Here is an 11984-nt window from a genome sequence, read left to right as displayed (position 1 = left end):
TGGAGCTCAGTGTTAGGCATGTAATCTAACCCTCACCCCCCTCTAAATGATCTCCTTGTAAACAGATTGGCGCCAAAGCCCTTCCACCTACCGGTTAGCCCGGTATCTGTGGAATGAAAATTCAGGTGGGAAGTCCTTACTCCCTCTGGTGTTGACCTCAAAAAAATATGATCGCACCAAGATGTGGAAAAGACAACACCTTTGTTATCTCTTGCTATTATTTCAACCCCTATCTCCTTCTATTGTTCCTCGCACGATCCTGTCTCTAGTTTGTATGTTTTATACTTCAGTACCTGACATGTCACAAACAGTGGTACAAGGTTAAAAAATTCACCAAAATTTCATGAATTTCGAAAAAAACAGGGGTGTTCGAAAGAAAATTCCAAAATTCCGTATTACACTAATACATGTGTTATATAACTCTAAACTCGTAATTTTCTATTGTTTATGTCGTATATTCTTCTACTCAATAATATGTAGGCATAAATCATGTTAATAATATGAATGGCGGGCCTGGTGCAAGCGGTAGAGTCTTACCGCCTGTGACCAAAAGGTCCCAAGTTCGAGTCGTGGTCTCCTCACATTGCACAGGCGAGGGTAAGGCTTGTCACTGATACCCTTCCCCAGACCCTTGCACCGGGTACGCCCTTTAAAATCATGTTAATAATATGTTTTGATATAAAAATTTTAGAAAAAACTTACTTCATGTTTAAGTATCTAAAAAAAATTGTGATATTTTGAGCAAATTTTGCGAAATTCCGGTGGCTGAAAATTTTCTAATACCGAAATCTAAAATCTTGGTCATGGAGCAATATATATAAAAAATATATTCTCAATAGATATTTATACAAACTATTTTCAGCTAATCTACTTGTCTTTTTCTCTTATATCATCGACTTATCACATACTTTTCTATCGTGGTTTCGTGTAAACCATTTTTTTCCTCTATTTCTTAATTCCAATGCTATATTATCACTTTGCTCACTTAACACCATAATTAATATCATAAATTCCTCTTTCACTACTGGGTCAAGACAAACATCATTGTGCTCATCTTCGCAAAACGTTAACTGGCTTTGAACCTACCCAAAAGAAGGCTCACAAACCAGGCAAAACGAAGAGATTTTTTTTTGAGTGGGTAAAACGAAGAGATGTAAGCTTCGGAAAGATTGCACGTAGTGCGAACTTTTTTTTTTTTTTTTGAGTGACTACAGATCTTTCGGATGATTTTATTTGAGTCTATCAACAGATTTTCATCCAATCATTACATGACACATAGGTTTCTGAAACCATATCAAAATCTGGTAGATAAAGAAAAATAATTACACCCAGATTTTACAGAAAAATAAAACAATAAAAATGAATGAAATTACAACAATCAACAGCCAGATCTAATCAAATAAGCCACCTCCTCACGTGCAGCAACAAACCACACAGGAATCTCACGTGAAGAAAGATGACCAACAGAATATGGGACCACAGCAAGGAAAAAAGAGGGAACATGTGTGCCAAGGAAGAAAAAACAGCAAAGGTTGAAAAAAATGTTCGTCTGCTGTTGTTCGCCTGAGCTCCTGCTGTTCGCCTGCTGTTGCACTGCTGCTGAACTGATTAATTAAAAAAATGCAATCCAGCCGAGTAAACTGCAAAGAGAAAATACAATCCAGCAGAACAAACTGCTACCACTAGTCTGCAAAAAAAAAAAAAAAACAGAGAGTTGAGCTACGCTGGACTGAGAAACTGAAAATCAAAACAGATAACTCAGACTGTTCCAGGAAATCTGAAACACTAAAATAGGAAGAAGCTAGGAGATCGGAGAACTCAATGGATCTAAGAAAAATTGAAATACTGAAACACTGAAACTAAAAAAACATAAAACTGAAACTGATCAAAAGAAGAAGAAAAAAACAAAACTTAACCAAAGACAAAACAAACAAATATTGAAACAGAAAACTTAAACATTTACTGAAACAGATTAACCACACTCTGATCTGCTTTTCTATGCTCTCTCTATCACTCCCTCCATCCTCAACCACCCCATTCTATGTGGATTTGTCTCAAAGGTACAGGTAGATTTAGGAAGACAGCAACACCCTAGACACCATGAACCTAAATACATGTTACTGCTCCTTCTCTTCAGTACCTCCATTGCTTGCTTAACAATCAAGGGAGCAGAACCATGGTCTCATGGCATAACAAACTAATGGAACAAGGCCCTATTCGGCTGGCTAGAAAAACGACTGATGCTGATGCTGATTTGTTGTGAGAGAGAAAACATTGTTATTTCGCTAAAAATGTACGGTTGATAAGTTCAAGCGAACAAGGCCCAAATAAATCAATAAAATAGCCATGTTCTGAAAAACTGAAATAATAGAACAAACAAGACCCTATCCAAGCAGGTCCTTCAACGAAATCAAATGGAGACAGAGGTGATGGCCTCTGCAGTATGCAATAAGCCTATCGTATGGAGACGCAATGTGCGTAGGACACATCATGGCTCAAGTTATTAACTGAACTGAGATTCAACAAAAAAAAACTGAAATAGTTCACAGTATGCAAACGAAAGCACGGTCAATACACTCAGCCACATCAAAAATGAAAATGAATGAAACAGAACAAAAAACGACTAATAAAACTAAACCACTCATAACTATAAGCTAATGGAAACATTTCAATAAAATCTACAAGACTAACTTAAGAGAGAACACAAAGATTACAATAAAAAAACAGACATCACACAATTACAACTTGCAAAAGCTACCATACTGACAAAAATGAGTACAGGTAATAAAAAAACTGAAATATATGCAAGCAATAAAAAAATATTCAAAACTGAAAATTCAAATATTAGTTGTTTGTGAGTTAGCCGGTGCAGTAGAAGCCACACACTGAAAACAAATGACGGGGGAGGTCAGTTGGAACTAGTCACCAAATCTGTAGGCCTAATTATTGGACAGAGTGAGAAACCAAACTAAGGATACTGACAAAAAGATAGAGTCAAAGACTAGTGCTCATTCATTAAAACATGGAAACAGAAAGCAGAAACAGACCAAAAGTCATCGACAAAGAAAAGGGTCATTCCATATTTCCATCAATGACTAACCTGACGAGACAATGGACTAATGCAAGGCTGGCCACTTGAGAATCCAGAAAATGAGCTTGGAAATGTCTGGACTGATGAAGATAGGTGCCTGACAGTGAAGTCCACTTTACCAAGTCCTGAAGTGAAAAAATGGAGATGGGATCAGCCTACTTAGGTAAACACATACCATCACAAGAAAATATCAGATACAAACTACAATCTGGAAGTTTTCAACACTTAATCAGACTCTTTTTTTATCCATTAGAGACTGAAAGTAAGCAACAATCTAAGGATACACTCTACATATATTACTAATACTGAAATTAGATTCAGAGAAATTTATACTGAAGATATAATGAAGCTATTTTTAGGAAACTTATACTAAAGATTGGGAGAAAATACAACTTATAATGAATATATAATTAAGATGACATGACAGAACGCCTAAAACTGAACCGAACACTCAAAATCAGGCACTGAAACAACATTGGAGGCGCGCAGGTGTGAAGACACGGTCGTTGATTTGGACCTCCTTGGTGAGGAAGTCCGCGCCGATGGTGGCCTGGTACTGGTTGCTGAACCTTTTGTTGACGTGCCTACGCACAACAAACCGAGAAATCGGTCCCCGGTCAGTAATGAAACATATTATGTACTGCTAGCCAAAAAAACATGCAAATAATAAAGTTTGGAGTTCTTGTATGACTATGAGTTTGTTGAAAAAAAAGAGGAGACAAATATCTGGTGATACTTGCAGCCAAAACTTGGTTTCCACCAATTTGTGTAAATCTGAATGGAGTATGTGGTCATACCCATGTCTGGGGTCTCAGATTTTGGAGCATATATAGGCTATTGATCAGAAAACATATACACAAAAAGGACACCCTAAAAATATTGACCACTGATCAATAAATAAAAACCTAATATGGCCTAAAGTAGGCATTTTATCAAACACCTGAACTACAAAGCAACTGGGAACTACTGCTCCCCTGCAAATGGACGATAAAAAAAATCTGAATCTCCCACAACTATGAATCCCTATAGAAGCACAGCCGCACAGGTGACCAATGTTTGGGCTCTGGACGGTCATAAGACAAGCATAGGACAGAGGATCTCACCGAGGGCGAGGCAACCAAGTTTCTCGGAGAACCAGCAGCAGCGTCCTACCGATGAGTGCGAAACAGGGCTCCCGAAGAACCAGCACCAGCGTCGTTCATGACTGAAAATTGAAAAACTACAATACTGAAATCTGAAACACTGAACATTGAAGGAAAACTGAACCTCAAACTATACACTAACATGTACTGAAATGTCTGAATCAATACTAATAAAGAAGACCACACACTGATAAACAATTCGGCTCGATCGGCATATGAACAGATAGATACAATCACAGAACAGCAGAGCAGGTGCTACCTAAGTACTAGCTGGTATTGGAATCGGCATCCATACCATACATATGGCGAGCAAACAGTAGTAGCTAAACTAATAAGCTACTAATTTGAGATGGCGTACACAGCGTACATGATGCCAGGGATGTAGGCGAGGAAGGTGGGGAGGAGACAGATCTAGAACTCGTGCCCGCACCCAAACCAAAAATGAATGAAATCAAAAATCAAATGGAAGACACAAATGACAACATGAACCTTCAGCTTTAGTAAGCGACGGATACGACAAGAGAAGCCCAGTCCTTCGTCGACAGTGACGCCAGAGCCGGAGTTGTCGTCGGCACCACCACCTCCGCCTCCGGCAACGCCAGAGCTGGCGCTGGCGTCGGCACCTACGCCCACGACTCGGCCTCCGGATGAAATTTTCAGCATATGCAGATGAAATTTGTCATTTTCATATGAATTTTTGCAAAACGAGTTTGAATCTCAAATTTTGTGACAATGCACATCTATAGATGCACGGTTGGTGTGTATAGTTTCAATTTTTTTTGAAAACTCTTAAATATGATTTTAATGGGGTTTTCATGAATTACACCGAAGATATAGTTTGCACTTAATATTTTGCCCAAACCTCCTATGGAGTCCTATAAAGTTCTGTCTCTCTCCTAGGATACTGAAACCTAATCTTGTCTATGTCCAACTCAAATTTCTCAATAATTGGATTTATCTAACCACTTAGCTCTACCTTTTCCAATTTTGTTTTTTTTAACTTATCTTAGGGAACAAACTGCCTGTATGTGTGAAGATTATATTTTATTTTAAGGCTCCTTGGAAGAAAAGAATTTTGTAGGAAAAATAAATTGAACTACGAAGTACTCTAAAATCCCGGTGGCCGCGAGCGAGCGAGCCCCCGATGGCGCCCGGCGCCCCCGGCGCACGTGCTCCTTCCTCGGCATCGGCATTTGCACGCGCGCTCTCTCTCTACAGTGGGGCAAAACTGTCTTTTTTGCAGGATAGGTCCAACATGTGTGGGGTGAAGTTGGGATTAGCTACTATTTTTAGCTTTAGAAAAAATCTATATAATCCCCTCTCATTTGATGATGTGCCTATTTTATCCCTAAACTTTAAAACCACGTATTGAACGTCTAAACTTTTCTAAACCAGTTATTTAACTCCGAGTTGTTTTGGCTGGTGGTATTGTTGACATGTCTGTCCGAGCTAACTCACATTGAAACGTTGGTGTTTGGGCCCACACGTCATAGAAAGGCAGCGCATACTTCCACCTTTTTATACAGAGGCAACTCAGGCAAGGCTGCTGAGAGGTTCCCACGCCGGACAGGGTTTCCCACGCGCTGCACTCCTGTCCCGTCCCGCACCGTCGTCCCGCGCTGCGCTCCCGTCCCGGCCTGCACCGCGGCGCCGCTAGCTGTGCGTGTCGTGGAGCGGCGCGTGCGTGCATTCCTTGAGGGCTCGAGCTGCGGCCGGAGACGGCTACCGTGCAGTCCGTGGTGGCCGCGGCCACTGTGTCGTGGCTTGATTTGCGGCTGCCGGCTGAGCTGAGACGGGAGACGGTGTGGTGAACGTTGCCGTGGCTGCCTCGAACTGCGCTCTCTTCATCAGTTTGGACATGGAATTGTGAGAGAAAAAAGTTAGAGAACATGGCTGGTTTCAGCACCTAGTGCAGCCATGAATGCGAACTCTAGCTAATACTGAACTCCAATTTCATTTAGTACCAAATTTACCAAGCTTTGGGACCTTATATCTTTCAAAGCATTAAGGTTTTACCCTAGGTCCTTAAACCAAAATGGTAGAGCTATATACCATATTACCATGAATGATTTTTGTCAAAAACGATTGAGTTGTTTACCCATGAATATGAGAGAAAGGGGTCAATCAACAGAGCTGGTTTAGGCTCTAAACTTGAGCCTAGTACTGAATCAGCACCGGCAGCAGTCTCCCTTCGAGGCTGCGCAGTGGACAAGTCGAGGCTGGCGCAGGACCTGAGACAGTACAAGTTCCGTATCCTATCCGCGAGTGAGCCGCTGAGATCTGAGGACTGAACTCTGCAGACAAAGAGGCGCTTCCGATGGGGGACGCAGATTGGTTGATGGAGAGCAGACTCTCCTCAAGCTCTGCAGAGACATGCACCTCCTCCTGATCCGCGCGCTTCCCTGCGGCAGTCCGCGTCCGTCTGCACGGCCACCCGCCTCTCACAGTCCTTCAGCAGTGGCCTGGCGTCTCGATTGCTGAGGGCTGCTCGTCTTCTCCTCTGGCAGCGACCGACGTCCCCGCAGTGGTCGGCCTCCTCTTCTCCACGGCGTCCTGCCAGCACAGGGCAGTGCGGTCGCCTTGGTGCGGGAGAGCAGAGTCCACACACGGCACGCCACTGTCTCCTGCCGACAAAACTAAGTCTGTGTATTTTGCGGCGGTGGAGCAGGATGAGCCGAACGGGGAGGTGGCGCGGCTAAATCGCCTGAGCCGCATGCAGAAGAGCATCGGATTCAAGGTAGACCGCCGCATGAGCAAAACCACCTTGCAAAATCACTTAGGCCCGTTCGTTTCAAGGGGAACTGTGGCATGAAATCATTACTACCCGATTTACTTGCATAATTTGTATAAGTTTTGATCACCTGGATTCATTCTAGGAGGAATACTGAGTAACCGAATAAGACCTTAAGGAGTTATTTAAACGGTATTGCATAGTTTAAGGTGTATAATGTCTGGCTTTATAGTTTAGGAGGCAAAGTAGACAACCTGCCATACGTTGGGGTTATATAGACTTTTTTCTTTCAGCTTTATTTCAATTTATAATTTTTTTTTTGTGAGAGAAGGAGAAAAACAACCTCATCATGAAACTGTTTTAGAAATTATTATCTCTATCTCTACCCCTGTAAAACACTGATTCAAACACGTGGAGCACCAGAAGAGTCAATAAGACATGTTCTACTAGGCTGCACTGTGGCCAAGGATTTTTGGTCTCAAACAAGATTGGCTGCAGGGGTTAACATACCGAGCTTGCAAACAACCACCTGGGCCTCTGATCTGATGTATGGGCATCCTTTGTGGCATGTGGGCTCTCTGGATGATGCGCAACAAGCGGTGTCATGGTGAGCAATCGATGACAATACAACAAGCAGCACTATGGGCAAGGGATACGGCCTTCGATCTCTGGCAATTGGTGCACAAGCCGGAGCCTGTCTGTCGCTTCGGGCTGGAAGCCGCTAGCGTCAGGCTGGGTGAAAGTTAATACCGATGCAGCGTTTCATGCGGGCAGAAAGGAAGGAGCGACAACAAGTATTATTCGAGATCATCATGGAGGTTTTCATGCGGCGCAAGCGCAGTGGTATGATCACTGCTTAGATGTGTGCACAATGGAAGCAATGGCGTGCCATGATGGATTGACGCTGGCTGTAGAATTGGGGCTACAGCGGATTGCTTTGGAGACTGATAGCCTCGAGCTAGCCCCGTTCGCTGGTCTGAAACTTGACTGAAACTGGCCGGTTTTGTGAGGGAGAAATACTGTAGCGGCTGGTTGATAAATAGTGTTTGCTGAGGGGATCAACCGGCTGATCTGGATGGAAGGAGGAGTCACACAGGTCCATCGTTGATCCGGTATTACAGGAGATAGATCAATTTAGACTTGCCTTTCAAGAATTTTCTTTTTATCGTGTTAGTAGAAATTATAATAAGATTGCACATTTGTTAGCCAAAGTAGGTCACTAGTACAAATCGCTCGGAGAGGTGGCATGTAACTGCAGCGTTTGCTAGTGATTTGATCTTGTACGAGGCCTCGGCCGGTTGAGTTATTGAAAGGCAAGTTTAAAAAAAATTAAATTATTCTATATATATTCAACAATTATCTTTTCTCACCGCTACGACCTAAAAGCTAAATCCACACTAAAATAGACAAAAAAAAAACATCATCGTAAAAACGTAACTCTTCTCCGTCCTTAACCATATCCGACGGTCATCCTTCAACGGATCTGCACCTCCTTCGGTCGCACGCCCTCCCTCCGCCCCCACGCCCGCGCGGTGCACCCACGGTTCGATCCCTGGATTCCCCAAAATTTTTCCCCTCTAGTAGACGCTCTCTCCCCGTTCGTGTCGACGGAGTGGACGAGGCGGCCATCGAGGCCGACGCGGCTGTGGGGAACCTTGACCGCGCGGGAGTGGCCGAGGCCATCAAGGAGATCGCCGCGCGCTCCTACGTGGTCACAGGTCTGAATCTTCTCCGTGGGCGCCGCAGCGGCGCGAACGGGGCCCCGGCGGTCGGCGCCCCCAACGGCAGATGCGGAGGGTCGGGCTCGGCGTGGCAGCGGTCGCCGCCGCGCTGGTGGCGCGCAGGGCATCGGCGCGGGTGCGCTGGCGCCGGGTCGTAGCGCTGCTCGGGGAGTTCCAGGATAGGGCGCCGCCGCCTGGCGAGGCGCGAAGCCGGGCGGGGCCGCCAGCGCCGGGGGAGGCAGCCTGCACGGCGGCCGGCCAGGGCATGCGGGTCAAACGGCCGCCGCGCCGCGCGTGACGCCTCCGGCCGGCCCCCTTCTGCTCCGTCTACTACTGCCCAGTACGTGGTAATCCTCCTACTTCGAGCCATCCAATGCGCTGTCGATGCATCCCGTGCTCCTAGCCGCATCCATGCCGCCCTGCTTGGCTGCTGGAAATCGAGGTTTGCAGCTCTGGCCAAATCCTCCGCTCGGTGGGTAAGACAAGAAAAAACTAACCAAACTGTCGACCTCCTGGTGGAATTACTGAAATTTAGGTTTTTTTTCTTCTCTCCAATAGATGGATTTGGAGATGGAAAGCGCCTCGCAAGCCTGAAGACTACGAACAGGAGTGGTGATTAATCAGGTACTGTCATCAGTTTTAGGGGTTCCTGTGGTTCTCATGATAAATAATCAAATCCTACTTTACTAATTCTACAATATTCATTCTGCTCGCAGCAGTAACAAAACTTCCACGGTCTCTGCTAGCGACACCCCAATAAGCTTCCTGCTGCCTCGGTGAGCTCTTCCGTTTTCCTTGTTTCGGTCATTTTTTTAGTTCAAAGTTCTCTGTGTAACTTGCATTGCTCTGAATTGCTTCATAATTGAATCTGGTGCTTGTGCTGCTGATTGTTTATTGATTTTTTTTTTCCAATTTCACCACTTCAATGAATAGATGATTGCTTTTTTATACTCCAATAACCTCCTAGGAAAATGGTACCGAAAATGGCGTTTGCTTCTGTAGTCGGTTGCTGTTTTTGGAGCTGCAGCGGTATCAGAGAATAGTTTTGTTGGGAAAATGGAATTGGATTATTTCTCATTTACCTTGAAGTGGAGCAAAGTTGGCAAACTCCACACCATCTACTATTTGGTTTCATCGGATTGAGGTAGCAATCAGCACTGTGATATGATTTTTTTAGGGGAACAGGAGGGGCTTGCTGTTGAGGACTCCTTCGTTGGACGCCAGTATAGGTGCCGGGCTAGGCGTCCACGAGAGTCCAACCGTGGCTAAGGCCCGGTTTGTTAGGAAAGTAAGGGTCAGGGAGAGATTTGGTTGATTTGTTAGGAGATATGTCTCTGTTCTATAAAGGGGCATCTAGATTGTAATCAGGGGATATCGAAGAAGGAATAAGCTCTCCCTGTATCAGGGTGGGAGTTTCCCTTTGACGGTGGCGTCGAGCGCCGGAGAAGATCCCACCGCCGAGGTTCCTCGCTATCCTCTGCGTTCCAATTCTCAATCCAGCCTCCTTCAACACTCTCCCCTCCGTTCACCACACCGCCGACGCCGTATCAATTTGGTATCGGAGACCTCCACGAGTGCATCGACAACCATGTCCAGCACTCCCTTCAACCTTGCAGCCTTTGAGGCGAAACTGGATGCAAAACTGGACCGTATCTTCAGTCAGCTTACCACTATCACCAACCGCCTCCTAGTGCGCTTTGAGACTGGCAAGCCCGATTTATGCAAGCAAGGGGGGGGGGGGGGGGGGGCGGACGCGGCTGGCGGCGGGGATGTCCATCGCGACGACAGCGGCGCCCACCGTGAAGACCGCGAGGACTACGACGCCCGTGGCTCTGCTCGGGACCGCGCCTGGGAAGATTTCTGCGCCCGCGCGCTTCGAGACCGCACACGCTATTTCGACTCGCACGATCGGTTTGCGCGTCGTGATCAGGACGACTTCGGTCGCGACTTCTACAGTCGGGGCGCCCGCGACTTGGACGAGCGTGGCGGTCGCGGCCGTGACTACGGCATTCGTGATGACCGCGATTTCGACTCTGGTGGACGTCACTTCGACCTTGGCGCCTTTGGGCGCGACTACGACTACGGCAGTTGCGCCTTTGGCCGCGGAGGGCGCTGCTGTGACGATGTCGCCGGCCGTCGTGAACCCCATAGGCCACCGAAGTTTCAGTTTCCTAGCTTCGATGGGGAGTCTGATCCGCTCACGTGGCTCAACAAATGTGACAACTACTTTCGCGGACACCGTGTGACGGAGGACGAGAAGGTCTGGATGGCATTGTTGCACCTGGATGGCACCGTGGCCGAGTGGTACTACTAGATGGAGCGCGATTTTGGGATGATCTCTTCGCCGCGCTTCGTCGAATTCGTCAACCTCCACTTTGGTCCGCCAATTCGCACTAACTTTGTTGTCGAGATCAAGGCCCTGGTCCGCACGGGCACAATGGAGGAATACTCTCGGCGCTACCAAGCCCTGCTCTCCCGCTGCGACAACCTCTCCACGCAGACGGCCATTGACCTCTACACCGGTGGGCTAGGTCAGCCGTTGGCCTCAAATGTGGAACTCCAGTACCCAGTCGACCTGTAGCATGCCATGAGTTTGGCGCGGGCGTATGAGCAGCGCCACTAGGTGGAGGCCTCCACCGTCAACAGTTCGTCGCCGCCCAAGTCCTCTACTCGCCGTGCCTCTGTGTCAACTGGTGCGGGTGTGCAGGACAGCAAGACGGAAGGGCCGCGCTCTCGCTTTTGTCGTCTTACACAGGCGGAGATACAGGAGAAGCGGCAGAATGGCCAATGTTACTTCTGCCTAGAGCCTTATTCCAAGGACCACAAATGCGCGGCGAAGGGCGTCTTCCTCATGGACCTTGCGGAGGGCGAGGACGATCCGTTCGGCGACGATGTCATCGACTTGGAGATCTCCTTGCACGCACTGACCGGCCTCGGGCCTATTGATTCCATGCTGCTGCAGGTTACCATTGGAGGCGTCCTGTTCAAGGCACCGGTGGATACCGGTTCCACGCACACCTTCATCCACTCCGATGTGCCCGCTCGCCTGGGCCTCTCGGTTACCCCACGCGCCGGCCTCAACGTCATGGTGGCCAATGGCGATCGCGTGCGCAGCCCAGGCGTGTGCCTTGCCACCGATGTCGTCATCCAGGGCAAGCGCTTCGCCATCGACTGCTTCGCCCTCGACCTTGGCGCCTTCGACCTCGTCCTCGGCGTCCAGTGGCTTCGTACTTTGGGGCCTATCGTTTGGGACTTCGCCGCCCTCTCGATGGCCTTCTGGTACAACGGGCGCTCGCACC

The 11984-nt window shown here is 47.0% G+C and overlaps 1 long non-coding RNA gene across 1 annotated transcript; it reads right to left on the bottom strand.

Annotated features, from left to right (window-relative positions):
* Window positions 1–3445: 3445 nt before the first annotated feature.
* On the bottom strand, window positions 3446–4649 carry LOC136501016 (uncharacterized). Its single transcript, XR_010770150.1, has 3 exons — window positions 4601–4649; window positions 4195–4295; window positions 3446–3675 (listed from the first exon to the last, which is right to left on the bottom strand). It is a non-coding gene; the product is annotated as an uncharacterized lncRNA (long non-coding RNA).
* Window positions 4650–11984: the final 7335 nt, after the last annotated feature.

This window comes from Miscanthus floridulus, chromosome 13 (assembly GCF_019320115.1).
Source record: "Miscanthus floridulus cultivar M001 chromosome 13, ASM1932011v1, whole genome shotgun sequence".
Classification (NCBI taxonomy): domain Eukaryota; kingdom Viridiplantae; phylum Streptophyta; class Magnoliopsida; order Poales; family Poaceae; genus Miscanthus; species Miscanthus floridulus.
The sequence above is the reverse complement of the archived record's forward strand: the minus strand, read 5'-3'. Positions and strand labels throughout refer to the sequence as shown.